This window comes from Triticum dicoccoides, chromosome 2B (assembly GCF_002162155.2).
Source record: "Triticum dicoccoides isolate Atlit2015 ecotype Zavitan chromosome 2B, WEW_v2.0, whole genome shotgun sequence".
NCBI lineage: Eukaryota > Viridiplantae > Streptophyta > Magnoliopsida > Poales > Poaceae > Triticum > Triticum dicoccoides.
In genome coordinates this window covers 658,942,630-658,959,619 of record NC_041383.1, presented here as the reverse complement: position 1 = coordinate 658,959,619, position 16,990 = coordinate 658,942,630, and the positions used below count along the sequence as shown (strand labels likewise).

The window sequence follows — 16,990 nt, the reverse complement described above, 5'->3', positions numbered from 1 at the left end:
ATGACAGTTGATAGTTCTGTGAGGCAAGTAATGTTACCTCTATGGAAGAAGAAAGACACCAGGCAAATTCATGTTTCTCCAGGCCATGCAAAAGCCACACAGCAGAGGTAGAGAGCAAGGTGTAGCCAAGGACGGACTTGCCGGCAAGATTACTACCACCTTGTTGTGTACTGTCGGCAAGTCATCCTTGGCTGCATTCCACTCTCTGCCTCTTTCTGCATGGCTCTTGCGGCAGTGAACTCTTCACTCCGATTTCTCATATCTCCCAGCTATTGAGCTGTGGGTGTGCTTCTGGTATACATCGAGGGGAGGGTATTTATAGGGGCAGCACTGCAACTAGATCTGGCACGATAGTGAAATCTCCTTTTGACTTAATCTTTTTAAAAGTTATTGGCATAACTTTTTCCTTGAGTGAAAATGATTACCTATCCACGCATTGAGGCTTTATGGATTTCCAACTTTTAAGAATATATTTGCTGGCTAAAAGGCTGGGAGCTGGCATCTATTGAATTGTTTTGTTAGGTAGGTTATGTGAAGTATCTAGGTTAGATTGATGGATAGGGCTCAGTCTACAGAGGATTCCAGGGCTTTTGATTGAAGTGTATAGTACCATGGAGGAAAAACTTATTGCTGCTATGCTGTAGGGTAGTTTTTCAGCCTGTCCAAATGGCTCCTCATGTTGTATGATGCATCATCGCATGATATTTGATCCATGTTTCAAGTTTACCAAGGGATTTCATGTGGTTATGTTACTTGTGCAGGACAAGACGTGCTTCTGGCTTTGGCATGCTGTGAAAAATACTATTATGCACCCAATGAATGGGTACTGTTGGTTTGCTATCCAAATTTTGACAATATCAAGACTGGCCAAAATTGGCACCTTTTTGTGAGGTTGGCAGAATTTTTTTTGGCAATCAACCAATCACTAGCCAATATTTGGCAAGCCTGTAACCAACCAATCACTAGCCAAATAAATATTGGCATGGGGGGTATCGCGTGTGTTAAGGGATTTGGCCTGCTTTAAACAAACACGTACAGAGTTTGTAATAGAAGCTTAATAGGCACCTCTAGTGGTCATGAAAGAACCAAAAAGATTTAGACAACATTGGCACATGATGCATATGCCTTACCAGAAAATTTAGAATCCAAACTCGATCAATACACCAAGAAATAAGAAAAGACAACCCCACTATGAGTAGTACCCGGAAGCCACTATTCACAGTAAAATTGAATTCACTACTATTTCTGACTTGATTTGGTCTTGAAATTTCTTGCTGCGGTAGACACCTGACATGCCAGTGTTGTAAAAAATTGCAGAACTTTTCATGACAATTGGAGATGGTTAAGTGTGTCTTATTGCACTAGCACATCTCATGTGCCTAGAGCACGCAATATCCCCTTGTTCAGTCGTATACTTCAGAAATATATCTTTCTTGCTCCTATTCTATCCCTTTATATGGCAGGAGTAGATTTATAAATTGTGACTATCAAATAGGTTTGAAATTGAATACAGTGTCTTTGTTAGTTCAATATAATCTGAAACTTGTACTTACTATATTTATTCTCTTTATATTCCATTTGGTGTTCAGAGTAAAGACTAGTTATTCCTTGCATTCTTAGTGCGAAATTTCTTTGTGGGTACTAATACTGGAGTTCTCTTAAAATCATATACGCCGCAATGATGTGGTCAGTGTCGAGTCATACTCCCTCTGTTCCAAGTTACTTGAAGTTTTAGCTTTGTCCTAAGTCAAGCTTTTTAAACTTTGAACAAGTATATAAAAAATATGCTAATATCTACAACATAAAAATGTATATTGTATGAAAACATAATTTATGAAAAATCTAATGAAACTAATTTGGTATTGTAAATTTGATATATCTTTTTGCAGACTTAAAGATGTTTTGACATAGCAAAGCTAGAACTTCAAATAATTTGGAACAGAGGGAGTACTTGTCAAGCATTAATGTTTGTTCTCTTTCGAGAAAACTGATATTTTTGATATTGATCTGCATTTGGTAGCCCTTGTATAATACTAATTTTGGTTTCATGAAATGACCGAAGCTTCATTTGTGACATGTCTTGCAAACAAATCCTTATTTAGTTTTCTGACATTAACAGAGTGATCTCTTTTGTTGTTGGTTCATGATGACACATGCATCTGGGCATCTTATTACAGCTACCGACTTCCTGTGTGACTTCTTCTTATGTAAAAGACAAAATCACATCTAAATAATGTGCCATCTGTTCTATCTGTATATTCAAGCACTTTCAGACTCATGCAATACTTGTCATGGAGGGCTGTGGATTTGTTGTGACCATGTGTTCTAGACTTTCTAGACGACAATATCAGTGTTAGCATGAAGCCCATATATTGGAGTCCAATAAAACCATGTTCCATCATCTATCAACCATTCAACTTTGAGGTAATGAAGGATGCTCAATGTGGAACGTGTTTTGCTTCGAATACAAAACGTAATTCTCATGTCACAATTAAAACAGTTGATGCTGAAAAGTTTCATCATTTTTATTATGATTTTCTTTGAATAAAAGTTAGATATAGAGCCTTACTAGTTACTCCGCATTGTTCCCTTCAGAAAGCTGCATCAGTAATTAACTCATTATTATGGTTTATCGATGCTGAGAATTCACCCATGATACCTTGCATCGGGAAAATGTTTTAGTTTTTGTGCTAATAATGAGGTAAAGCTCTCGTTAACATCGTCACCTTTGGGCTTTTAGCCAATAAAGTAAAGTGCCCTATTCAAAGGGCATGAACAGGACAACACTGATTACTTGAGGAAAGAAGTTGTCCATTCTTTTTTGTATCGAAAAGGGAATGCGGTGCTTTCGTAACATGGTTACATTGCTGATGCACCTCCTGGTTCCTGTCCTACATGATTAAAGATTTTCTTTTGTGTATACATAATCTTTGAGGTACAATACTGCAAGTACAATTTCCGCCGCCATGTGAGAGCCTTGAGGAATCTTTTGTCACACAGTGCGTTCTGTACATCCTTCGGACTTTCATTTTGGTCAAGGGGTACCACAAGAAAGCCAATCTCTTATCTTAAAAAAAATCATGGATTAGCATAAAATAATGGCAAAGGAATGATGATATCGTCTGATATATACATATGGAATGTACAGATCTGATGTCAAGTGGAGGTTGAACTCGTATCCAAGCCTTTTGTACTTATGTTTTTTATTCATGCATTTCCATTGCAGATAGAACAGTAATAAGATATTCTTTTTACTTCCCATATATACATATATAGAGCTGGAATTCTTTTATGTCTTGAGTAGAGATTGAACTAGCTTGAGATGCTAAGAGCTGGCTAGCTAGAGATGCATACCTTTTATGCTTTGCATACTTATTCATGTATTTCCATGATGGGAGTTGACACAAATGCAGGCATTAGAGTTTTATCAACAATGCTTGAGGGCCAAACACCAGAAGAAGAGAACTAGGTGTAGCCAAGGACAACTTGCCGGCTAACTCTTAAGGCTCAACGAACTCCCAACACCAGGAGCCGGCAAGTCATCCTTGGCTGCATCCCGTTCTCTGCCTCGTAGCGTATGGCAGCCCAGCAGAAGCCTCCCCAGTATATGCTCTACAGGTACTTCTGGGCTCTTGCCCCTTCTTCCTCTTCCCCTACCCTGACTGCTTTGCTATCATGTGGAATGGTCTGCTGGTGTGCATTGCCGCAGGGTGGGATGGTCTTCATTTATAGGCACGAGCAAGTTGGATGTGAAATAATATGGAGATAGCTGCCCAATGAGTTATATACTGCAAAATATTTCACCACAAAGTCTTCCGTTTTGGGGATGAGACATGATGAGTCACCAATTGGTTATCCTGGGTCCGATGTCCATTTTAAATAAGCATAGTGGCCCATGGCCATGAGGGTTCGGCATCTTTTGGATTGGTTGGTTGAGAGGATTAGCATTTGATCTGTGCTGCATGTGGAGCTTGTGGACATGCGGTGGACGTGGTGCGCAACTCTTGACCTAAGCAAATTTTATAGAGTTCTTTGTAGTCCATTCCCAAACATTTTAGAATTACAAAAGCTTGTCAAGTACTACCTCTAGTATTGGACAATTATAAACCCATGGATAGTAAACATTCTCCCTTCGTTCTATTAAAAGGCATCCTCAATATATGCTAGTAGGACCATTTTCACCATGATTTTGTTCACTATATTGAGAATTTTAATGCTCAACTAACAACCAAATTCTGAAAAAAAAAATGGTATGCAGTGATCTTCAGTTTGATTCTTGGAAGGACCAGCCTAGCTGTCCTTGTAAAAAGGTAGGTTAAAACTTATTTTGCAGACATGCATGTGCCTCTTAGGACTGAAAGTAGACTGGAGCATTTTGCCCATCCTGCATAAGAATCTGGTAATCACTCTAGAAAAATATGTTGTACTCCGTTCCTAAATATAAGCCCTTTTAAAGATTCTATAATATGGACCACATACGAAACAAAATGAGTGAATCTACACTCTAAAATACATATGCCGGTGTGTCCTGTTTTTTTATTTTGTGGGCTTGTTGAGTTGTGCCCTCAGCAGATCCTCTGTACTTTGTTGTGAGACCTGGGTGTGTGTATGGACTTGACTCTGTATGTGTGCTCGTTGGCGGTTTAATTTATTTATAAAGCGGGGTGATAGCCTTTTTCGGTAAATACATACGTATGTAGTCCGTTTTAAAATCTCTAGAAGGGCTTATATTTAGAAACGGATGGAATATGAAGCAGTTGCATGCTTCTATTGGTTACATCAATTTTCTAATTAGAAATGTTTGCTCTTAATTTATGTTAAAAACTGTTAGAGATATATTTGGGTTACTTGTATTTGGTAGTCTAGGATTTGTAATCCTTCTCCTACCTTATCTTCAGGAGAGGCTTCTTGCCCTTCAAGTTTTGTACTCAATATATACTCGCCCTCGAGGCTCAATAATACATGCATCATATTCCGCCAATCCCTCTCTCCCTTGGAACAAAAACTTTCAATTCTCACAAAAATCTTTGGGAATTTTTGCGGTAATTTATGCAATCTTGCGTGATGGCAACATATTGTCTTGTGATACTTTTGCAAATCGTGTAGCAAATCTCACATATGTACTTGCCATAATTGTTGGTGTACTCAAAGGCTAGGGGGTGTCGAGTATAGATGTATCAAATCAAAACCTAGCAAGCGATCAAAGGTTAGTGAGTCCTACGATTATAGCCGATCTTAAGACATTAAGACATCATAGCAATTCCACGGTCAGTGTTTGCTGTGGCCAACATTTCAGTCACACCAGGGACATTGTGTCCCCAATCAATCGATCCTGCAAGCTACATCCACCGGAAAGCAGAATTATTTGTGTTGCGGCGGGGGCCTACAAAATCAATGGAGGCGTGGTGGCGATACTGTTCTCGTCGGTGCCTCGGTGGCCGTTGCTCTTGTACCATTATTCTTTACCATATCTGGCTTGAGAACTCACTGGACACTGGTGGTTCGTTTGGAGCATATGGCAATTGGTTATTTTGGCAGCGTCGACGACCTTGATGGGGTTCGGTCCCTCCTCCCATGATTTGATGCCCTGCGTATCCCAATTGGATTGCGTGGTCTCTCTCCCCTAGGCTCTCCTCCCCCCTAATTTGATTGGTGGGCAATCTAGTCGTAGGATAGGTGGTCCTAATGACACGATGTAGATCTTTGAGAGCTGATGTCTCCCGCACAATTGCAGAGGTAGTACCATGATAACAACAAATTCAAGCAGTCATTCATTGGCCCCAAAGTTTAGGCACCTGTCCTATATGGTTTATTAATGCCGATCCTAGTACTACCTTCGTCCGGGTTTATTGATCCCCATTGTATTTTGTGCCAAATTTTGACCATAGATTAAACTAATAAAATGTTCATGCATGTCATCAAACATTATATTTTTGAAAACTATATTCAAATACGAATCCAATGAAATAATTTTTTTGACATGCATCAATACTTTCTTAGTTAAATCTTTAGTCAAAATTTGGCACAAACTATAACGGGGACCTATAAACCAGGACGGAGGTAGTAGATTTCTTATGTGCGGCAGCTTGTATTTGGCAGAGCCAACAATTAGTATTCTGCTACTATCAGGTTGAGCGAGACAATATCATATGATGGTTACTCGATAGCCAGTGAGGCTAATGGTATTGAGCTGGCTTTTTAACCACTAAAACTAACTCGCTTCTTTGTAGGCAATCCAAGTACTTACTACTACAAGTTGATGCAGAAAGTTACCAGATCAAATCAATAAGTCAGCTGGTGAAAATTGAATGCTGGTGTGCTTCTGAGGCGTCTAAGCTAATGGGTTAGTTTGTTCATTGCCCACATGCGTTACGTATTGCTAAACTACGAAATCCCGGCTCTGCAATTTGCACAGGGCTCTGACCTCTCTAATTTTACGTTGGGCAAAACATGCTAGTAGGTTCGTGCAGTGATCTCGTACCTATCGCATTGGGGAACACAAAGCTAGTTGATGTCCACATGCACTTGTGAGTTGTGAGTGGCTCCGGTATTTTGACCTGAAAAAGTAGCTCAACCATGAGAATGAACTTTCTGTTGGAATAATCATAAATGAAAAATGTGTACATAAATGCATATTCCCGGGGAAAGATTTAGGTCGACACACTACTTTTTGGAGAAAAAGATTTGTTTTGCCATGTGCACGGCAGAAAGTCAAGATATGGTACAGCTTGCTACCACTAATTTTGGGATTATTATTCGAAATATATTTTACACAAACAATAATTTGTCAATTCCACTTGCAATTATACTTGTGAGATCCAAGACCATAGGGTCATACTGGGTGTGCTAGCGAATCTTGTGATGTGCTAGGATTTTCTTTTAAACACTGTACAAACGCAAATGCTCACATAAACACAAGTGCATTCACAAGCACGTATGCACTACCCTTATGAGCATCTATGAGTTAACAACCCCTAACATCTATGAGCATCCATTTACCGCATCAAATTATCTACTATGCAAAAAACTAAAAAAAGATATTTTTTTTGAAATTTTCTAGTATTTATTTTGATTTTTTTTTCTCAGCGCGGGCACAAATGAGTCTGGGCACCGAATCACTGCTCTCACTATTTACTCCATTGTTAAATTTGGTAGTACTATTCACAACCTAATCTGTTTTCTTTGTCTTTATGAAATTTTGAATTGAAGACCTGAAAATTTGTGGCAAATTAGAGCACTATATATAATACGTACACCGTAAAAATGCTTGTCAAATGGTTTAATGACTTTTGGACATGTTTCTAATGGCTAGTGTTTGCGGTAGATGATGCATTCCATATGCCGCCGATATTCTTACCGCCCCCCGTTCCTTGCCATGATGTCTTTTCGCTGGCTCCTCTCCTCTTTGCTGGCAGAGGTCAGTACGGATGCCTGTTTTCTTGCACCACTTGGTCGGCGAAATGCATTTCTTTTTCGCGATCGGCGGGTCTGGGGAATTGGATTCCCCTCAGGGCGTACATGCCGCGCGGTCCGTCCAACCGCTCAGATTGCGGCGGCCCTTGGCCAACTTGTAGGGGCACTCGGTGAACGGCCGGTGAGGCGGTGACCCCATCGAGAACAGTCCGCTCAGGCATCAGGAGTGGCTTTCTGTCTGCTTTGGTGCCTGTCATGTGTCCATCGGTGAATCTCTGACACGTCTCGTGGCAGAATTGGTGACGAGGCACCTCTAGAAAGGTTTGCCAGCCTATCATATTCTGCCGATACCCTACCTAGCTAAGCTAGGCGTTTCACGTGCAACAATTAGCACTTCGCTAACACACTGGGAAGTTGTTGAAGATACGATATGAAGCATCCCCCTGGTGCACCGCTTCATGAATACAGTGATTAAATGAATTCTTAATACTCGGAAGAATAATATGAAAACTATGTGAGAAAAATAATATGAAAGCGGTAGTTTGATATGCCGTCACGACTCGTTAAAACCTGATGGAAGAATAATGTGAAAATTGTAGAACATATACACCCAACATATAATGGTTATTGTCTCTTTAATAAGACTTGTACGAGAAAAACTTGTTTAAGAAAGAAAACGACAATTTAGTTTGAGAATAAATATGTTTTTAGTAATCCCCATAAAACCCCATGTAGAAAAATAGGAGATACTCTCGCAAAAAAGGAAAAATAGGAGATACAACATACAATCTTATGTCGATATTGTCTAATTGTAAACTTTTTATGTGAAAATTTAGGAGAAGGCCCACAAAAGGAAAAGAGTGCAACATGGTGTATGAACAAGTTAAAAATTAGAGGGTGCCTTCCCTTGATTCTTGCAAACCATAAATTCTGCCATATACCAATTCCATGAACATATTTGTAGATGTTGAAGTTAGTACTGACTTAGTGAATAAATCTATGATGTTATTGTAGGATTTAACTTGTAAAATGTTTTTTTCTACTTTGTTGTCACTCATGGAAGTAACTTATTTTTGGTCATTATGTTTAGTGATATTGCTCATCATGAAATTTCGGAGATATGGTCGGTGATTCATTGGACCAATATCACGTGAATGTATGTGGTTTATCATTCTGCAATTCCATATGCATTCACATGATGCCTCGTATAATGTAGTTATTTCACAATGGGTGTACTCACAATAATTTGCTTAGAAGACTTCTATGAGATACATGCCACACCATGCAGGAAGAAAAATTTGTGATTTGACATTGTGGGGATTAGATAAATAGCCGCATTATTGTATATGATCATATTGGTGTCTAGATGTCTCTGAAATTGATAACACATACAATGATCTTTGGTGCCCTGGGGATGTCGAAGATCTTATTGACTCTTGTCCAATGTTGTTTGGTTAGAGTAGCACTCTTTCTAGCTAGCATGTTAACTGCAAATGTGATATCAGGCCTTATGCAATTTACAACATACATAAGCCCTCCAATAGCACCGAGATGTGAAATTCGGGTCCTAATTGAAACAATCGAGATGAGCCTAGAGTGGGGTGAGTAAGGAAAACTACAATTTTCACCTTGGTCATTAGCAAAGTTTAGGCTGCGAGGAATATAAAGTGTGGTCATAAACAATGCTACGTTGAGATATACAACCAATACAATCCTTGCAAGGTCCAATGACAAAAGTAAACCACATGTATATGAGCTAGTGTTAGGACTAACATAATACCATGGAGACTAAGATGTATCCCAACGTTCACTTCTTTGGTGAGAACCTAGTCACCATTGAAGGGGTGGGCGTTACCACGAAGGCACATCAACACCACAAAGACTCACCCTCGTATCCTTGAGATATCACCAAAAAGGTGATTCCCATCCACTAGTGGTAGACTATAAGGGCAATTATCGACTAGAGGGGGGCAAATGGGAGATTTTAACGAATTCTTGAGATAAAATGAACTAAACGAAGACAAACAAAGATAGCTAATAGATGAGTATGTTGTAACAAAGACAAACTAAACAAACAACAAGATACTTAGCTGAAATGTAAACTAACATATCAAAGACAAGCACAAACATGCTAAAAACATAAGTAGTGAAGACAAACAGAACATAGCACATTCAGCTAAATAGAAAGGGATACATCAACGTCTTCGCAACATAGAACATAGAAATGGAAGGTTCTTCGCAATACAGAGTACAAAAATTAGGTAAGTTGAGTGCGAGGAAATAGAACCCGAATGCTTGGTGAAGATAATGGTTTGCTCACCCAGTTCAAGTTGCTGGCACACTACGTTTGGTTGACGGGGATGGGATTGAACCTAATACAAAGTCTTTGTCCTATTATCCTTAAGCTAAAGTCAGCTCTGATTTCACCCAATCACTCATGGTAAATATCCAAGGAGATATGCGAACATTCATAGATTCGTTCTTTAGCAATCTGTAATTACTCTGGGATGATCAAGAACAAATACCTAACCATCTAATGGATGCATAGTCAACAGGAGTACTTGGTTAAGTTAAGCTTCGATCACATTCTTCATTGATGCTCAATCACTTAACATTTTAGGCTATGGATTTTTCCTCACTAGGGTTCTCTCAGTTCTTTGGGAGGAAAATGGATTGCTCAGACAAACTCTTGTCTCATTTCTCGAGGAGCAACAAACCATCTAAGGTTGAGGTAGGAGCTATTTTTAGCCAATGGAACAAGCCTGCGGGCTGATATGACCGTTGGAGGCGAGGGGGAGGTCGCGTTTTATGCATCAAAGACTGATATAAACTTGCATTCAAATATTTAAATTGGAGACCATGTTGTCTGCAATCCACACATGAACGGATATATGCGTATATCAAACAAGTTCATTAATTCGACTTTCAACATGTTCATGGAGTACTATAATACTGTACAACATGCTACTCGATTGAGGTGTTCAATTTTGGATTTAGTTCACTATTTTGACCTACTGAACGAGCTAGTTCATTGAATCGAGATATTTCATTTTGGGTTTGATTCGCGTTTTTGAGTGGGTCAACTATTTGTCATATAGTAAATCGCTAGCAACGAGCATGTAAAAAACACATTACTCCTGAGCATCATCTCTCCATCTAAAAAAGAAGTGGCAAGCTAATATTTCAAATTTTGATTTGAATCGACTTGGTAAGGTAGACGTGGATGCTTGTTCTCCCAAAATTTGAACGAACCGTTAAACATCCTCTCTGCTCGGTGGAATTCGCCCGAGCAAATAAATGGGAGACGCGAAATTACCGTCCTATGTGGGACACGCATCAATTGCCCGTTGTACATCGAGGGTAGGTTCGTAACTTCATCCAAGCGCGCCTTCTCCTCGGCCGAAATGACATGTGCCGAATAATTCATAAACCATGGTCGGCAAAACACGCTCTCCTCGCCCGAAATAGCTCGCGCCCACTATTTCAAAACATGCTCTCCTCGCCCGAATTCGCTCGCGCCCACTATAGTTCAAAACACGCCCTCCTCGCCCGAAATCGCTCCCGCCCACTATTTGGGGAGAAGCAAAGTTACTCTACTATCCCCGACCCTCAGTACACAGACCCAAGACGAGAAGCCTATAGGCAAGGGTAGAACTGTAACTCCCCCTCACATTTCAGACAAATGCGTCCGTAAGACATGGTTCCACTCCCCTTCAAATTCCCCCCGCCCGCCCCCATTCATACCTCGTGGGCGCCAAATCACCTTCTCCCTGGGAAGCTCCCTTCTCCTGAGCCGCGAAATCTCAGCCCCACCTCCATGGCGCCCCCCACCGCACCAATTTCACAGCCGCCCTCCTCCCTAATGCCGGAGATGCTGTCCAATTGCCGTCGTGCACTGGGCCATGTGCCTCTTACTCCATGCTGCTGGTGCTGCCTCGACGACGGCCGCGTGAACCGTACCGGAGCCGATTCACCCCCGCCGTTGTTCACATCGCCGGAGCGGCTCCAACTTTGGATCCGTCCAGAGTCCTGGCGCTGCTTCCGCATAGCCTCGACCGTCGCGACATCGCTCTTTCCCTGCCGCCGGTCACCACCACAACCGCGCCGGCCTCACCGTCTCGGCAACTGGACCTGCGTACTTCACCATGCCGCTAGATAGGTCGCACCCTCATCTGAAATCACTTTATTTAGGCGTCAGTTGTCTGAATTTTTATTCTGGGCCAATCGATTCCCAATGGGAAGCAGCACCCCTCGAGGCGGCGGAGCTCCTAGGCTGCCGGTTGGCTGGTGTCTAATGTAAGGGTGCGGGGCCGCAAGTTCGCCGCGGAAGCAGCACTTAGATGGCTATATTTTAGAGTTGCGTGGGTTGAAGGTACTGCCGCCGCCGGATCTGGATGACAGGAGTCTTTGTGGATTGGCCCGGGGGCGGCACAACCACGACAGTGCGGTGGGGCGGGGAGCGGGGTTTTGGACGGGGCCACGGACGGCGGAGGCAGGCTGCTGTTGGTCGCTGGCTCTTTGGGGAAGATTCCGAACAGTGTCAGCCGGGAGGCACAAGACGGCCATCAAGCCATCCGGCGTAGATCGGACAATACCAAAATAAAATAAAATCATGTGACCCCAATTTAGTCTTCAGTCAACAGACGTGTGACCACTCTCGTACCTTGCTGTTGATCTCTTAGTGTATTTCTTCGGATCAAAGAGATATGTCGTTCTTAACTTTATGCGTTATCTGCATCTTCAGACACACCGTCTTTCGACTCACTGCAGCTGCTCCAACAAGGGAATCATACACCAGAAGGGAGCTACAGTCCCCACTCAACAGTTCCCTGCATCGAATGTGTGTGCCCGACATGGACAGCCACAACAACTGCAGGGCCATCGACAAGTCAGCACATGATGCTCACTCCTATGGATGGCAGCCAGATAGGTTGTACCCTCATGTTACTTGTGTGCAACATTTATGGCTTTGTTATTCATCTAAGCACGGAAAATAGATCATCACATTTCACTATATATTCATGCTGATCTCTTACGGGTCTTGTTCAGGAGTTCACGCTGTTCCATAGTTCAGCTAAGATACTTGTTCTTTAGGTAGCGTTGTTCCGTAGTTATCATCCATCAGCCAATGCTATCCCATAGGCTGGTGATTATAGTATTATAGCACTTCTAGTATTACCTATGTTGTTCTTTAATACTTTTGTGTGCCATCTAGTTAATCTCGAGTACAAACGATATATATTCTGTAGCTTTCATCTGTGTTCTTCCTTTAGTTTATGAGACCTGTTGCTGCTAGTTAACCCAGTCCTACTATTTATGTCGTCTCCTACAGGCACTCATTTACATAAATCTAACTACTAGTTGTCTTCCATGCATGTCAGATATAATTGCACACACTGATATATCCACAAGAACCTCACGGAGCAATGTAAAGGCAAATAAACTTGATGTCAATGATACCCAATATGATGGAACATGTAAAGGCAGTTCTTCAGAAGACTTGCAGAAAGATGATGAATCCTCTTCACCCCACAAGGTCCTTGCTCTAACTTGGCCTGTGATATGGGTACAACATGCATATAATGTCCTGGAGTGTATCTACTCTGTTGCAATGCCATGTGCTTAGCATGCTGATTATGCATGTAAATATGTCATGCCTTCCTGTTTTTTAGTACCTATTGCATTCATGATAACATGTTTTCAAATTCAAGTACTGTCATTCTACTCTATCACAATGCCATCTTCTTAATTTGGACATCATGCTTCTGAATATCTTATGCATTGTTATTCATTAGTATGTACTTCATCTGTCTGCCATACCATGTTTTTTTTACATTGAAGTGTTGTTCTAGTGCTCTGTTGCAATGCCATCTTATTTTCCCAATCATACACGTGTATGCTGCCTTGGTTATTTCTGTACGTATTCCGCTAGCATATAGTTTTACATTCAACTAGTTTCTTTTGCTGTGTTGTCCTGTCGTATCCCTAGCTCTTACACCATACTCCCTTCGTCCGGATTACATGTTGCCAAAATGGATAAAAAAGGATGTATCTAGAACTGAAATACGCCTAGACCCGTCCATTTTTTTCCGGATGGAGGGAATAAATGTCAATATGTCATGCCTTTCTATTCTTCAGTACCTATTCCATCTCTCTGCTGTCGCATGTTTTATAATTAAAGCACCATTCTTCTATACAAGGCATGCAAGGGGAAGACGACTATGTTAGAATCTGAAGGGTTACAAACAAGGCCTTTGCAAAATATCCAAATGCCAGGAGATAATAAACTAACTCCAGTTTTTATAGATACTGCTCCAGCACAGAGAAACCCAACAACTACTGATAATAAGCAGATTCCAGTGGCCAAAGAACGAGTCCGCTCCAGTCGAGCAAAAATATGTCAACTCAATTCTAAGAAGCGTGTGCGTATCCTTGCATCATGAAATTTTATAGCTATGCTGATCACATTTTCTACATGTTTCTTACCCATCTCTCTTTTAGAAAATAAGCTTAACAGATAGAAGAATTTCTGCAATGGTATCGTTTGTGAGGAAAGATTCTTGCAGGAATTCTCTGTGCTCCAATGTAGATGTAAGTACCTGTTGTATATCACTATATTTTTACATCAGCATGTATTTTGTTAATCGGCGTGAATCCAACCTTTATCTGATCTAAATTTAGTTGTAGCAAAATGTATGATTAAAGGCCACAATGTTGATTTTTGTAAGGAAAACTGCCTGGTAGTTTTGCATCCTGAGCTGCATGAGTGTACTATCTCATATCAGTGGGTTTGAATACTTTGGTTCTGCAGTGGGTTTTCAGTGTTTTTTTACTGTGTTTTCCTATCGTATCCCTAGCTCTTACATCATACTTCCTCCGTCCGGATTAAATGTCGCAGAAATGGATAAAACTGGATGTATCTAGAACTGAAATACGCCTAGACCCGTCCATTTATTTTCGGATGGAGGGAATACATGTCAATATATCATGCCTTTCTATTCTTCAGTACCTATTCCATCTCTGCTGTAGCATGTTTTATAACTGAATCACCACTCTTCTATATAAGGCATGCAAGGGGAAGACGACTCTGTTAGAATCTGAAGGGTTACAAACCAGGTCTTTGCAAAAGATCCAAACGCCAGGAGATAATAAACCAACTCCATTTTTCATAGATACTGCTCCAGCACAGAGAAACCCAACTCCCACTGATAATAGGCAGATTCCAGTGGCCAAAGAACTAGTCCGCTCCAGTCCAGCAAAAGAATGTCAACTCCATTCTAAGAAGCGTGTGCGAATCCTTGCATCATGAAATTTTATAGCATTCTGATCATATTTTCTACATGTTTCTTACCCATCTCTCTTTTAGAAAATAAGGTTAAACGATAGAAGACTTCCTCCATTGGGATCGTATTCGAGGAAAATATCTTGCGGGAATTCTCTGTGCTCTAATGCTGATGTAAGTACCTGTTGTATATCACTATATTTTTACATCAACATGTATTTTGTTAATCGGCGTGAATCTAACCTTTATCTGATCTAAAATTAGTTGTAGCAAAATGTTAAAGGCGCCAATGTTGATATCTGTAAGGAAAACTGCCTGGTAGTTTTGCATACTGAGCTGCATGAATGTACTATCTCATATCACGCACATTACTGAATTGTAGTGCTTCTCTGGTTGCCCATTCATTCATTGTGTCAATGTTGCTTTCGTACTACCTTACCTGGCTGATGATAGATGTGCCATATTGTGTTAATTTGGTGTAGGCTACTTGCCCAAACGTTCGTTGTGTCAATGTTGCTTTCCTATTATCTGACTTGGCCAATGATAGCAATGCTAGTGTGTTAATTTTGTGCAGGCTGCTGAAGATAAGAAGACAAACTCTGAAAACAGCAAGGCAACCCCATTGTTTTTTTCCAGTAAATCTAGGCCAGGTAATATGGCAATAACTCATGATTAATCTGTTTGGTTCCCGTCCTAATTTATGTTATGATGCAGTGGTCGAGACACTCTCCACTATCAATAATACAAGCCTGCCAAAATCGCCATCTGAATCTGTTCAATATCCTCTGTCTCGAATGCAACGGAATAAATGTATGTTTGTGAACCAATTAATGGCTGAAGCAATGATGGAAATGGTGGATGAATCAGAGGTGCAGAGTCATGCGACACAACAACTGATCAATGTTTTCAGAGACAGTGTAGCAAAGCAGAAAGAACTTGCCCACATGCTTATGGGTGTCATCTGTGCTGAGGTTGCAGATTGTGACGTTGTAGATGGTTAGGTTCTGCTCATTTATTTGCACTGGCATCAATCTTTGATTGCCCAGTGGATGTAATTTCCTGTAATATATGCTGGATGTGCAACGTTATTCCCTGTATGCCGTACCTTTGCGTGATCGGTTTTGGTCCTGTGCATAATTGCTCGTCGTAATGGGCTCAAATTATCTAATTTGGCCTAAAGACATGTACGAACTTTAGTGGGCCCATTAAGTTAATGGGCCGTTACTAGGCCAAAAGTTAATGGTCGTCCCTCTTACCTCCCGGGTCGTTAACAGGCCGACATCGAAGCGGGCAACATGTGGCCGCAGTTTATTTCACGGGCCGTTAACAGGCCATTACTAAGTTTGGGCTACATATGGCCCAACTATATTGTAGGCCTTTAGCAGGCCGAAAGAGACAGCGGGCTTGTACTGGACCATGAAGACCATGGGCCGCTAAGAGGCCGAAAGTCAGGTCGTATTTTAAATGGCCCAACTGTGTTGTGGGCCTTTAGCAGGCCGAAAGGGAAACCGGGCTGGTATTGGACCATGAAGGGCATCAGCCGTTAAAGGGCCAAAACTAAGGTCCGACTACAAATGTCCCAACTCATTTATGGTCTGTTAACAGGCCGAAAGTCACACAGGGCCGGGAATTGGCCCAACACTTAAATGGGTCGCTAAAAGGCCAAAACTCAGGTCCGACTAAAAATGGCCCAACTGATTTATGGGCCGTCAACAGGCTGAAAGTGACACCGGGCCAGAAAATTGGCCCGACACTTAAATGGGCCGCTAAAAGGCTGAAACTCAGGTTCGACAACAAATGGCCCATCAGATTTATGGGCCGTCAACAGGCTGAAAGACACTCCGGGCTGGAAACTAGCCCAACATTTAAATGGGTCGCTAAAAGGCCGAAAGATGTACATCCTGAAAATTGGCCCATCCATTAAACGGGCCGTTAACAGGCCGAAATCTCATCGGGCCGATATTGAGCCCAGATATATAGCGGGCTGTTAACGGGCTCGAACTGAGGATGGGCTGCAATGGTGTCAAATCTTTAACGGGCCGTTGACGGGCCGAATAGGCTCATCTCGTATGGGCCGTGGGCTTAAATGGACCTGACACAAGTAGGCCTTATATGGGCTGGCCTGCTAATTTTTACTGGGCCGGCCTTTTCACAAGAATGGGCCTCTGTTGGCCGTGCCATGTGTCGACGTACCATAGGCGTCTTCCGTCCAATGAGTGGATGACATCTGTCCCAACGGTGAGACGACACGTGTTTCCTCCAGCCAATGATGATTTTACACATGGAAAATCCCCA

At 41.6% G+C, this 16,990-nt stretch overlaps 1 long non-coding RNA gene across 1 annotated transcript in view; it reads left to right on the top strand.

Moving 5' to 3' along the window:
- Positions 1-5,025, top strand: part of LOC119365442 — a 5,596-nt gene extending 571 nt beyond the window's left edge. Inside the window, exons 2-3 of the long non-coding RNA XR_005175534.1 lie at positions 762-2,424; positions 3,414-5,025. This is a non-coding gene — a long non-coding RNA (uncharacterized LOC119365442). The remainder of the gene's footprint in view (positions 1-761; positions 2,425-3,413) is intronic.
- Positions 5,026-16,990: the final 11,965 nt, after the last annotated feature.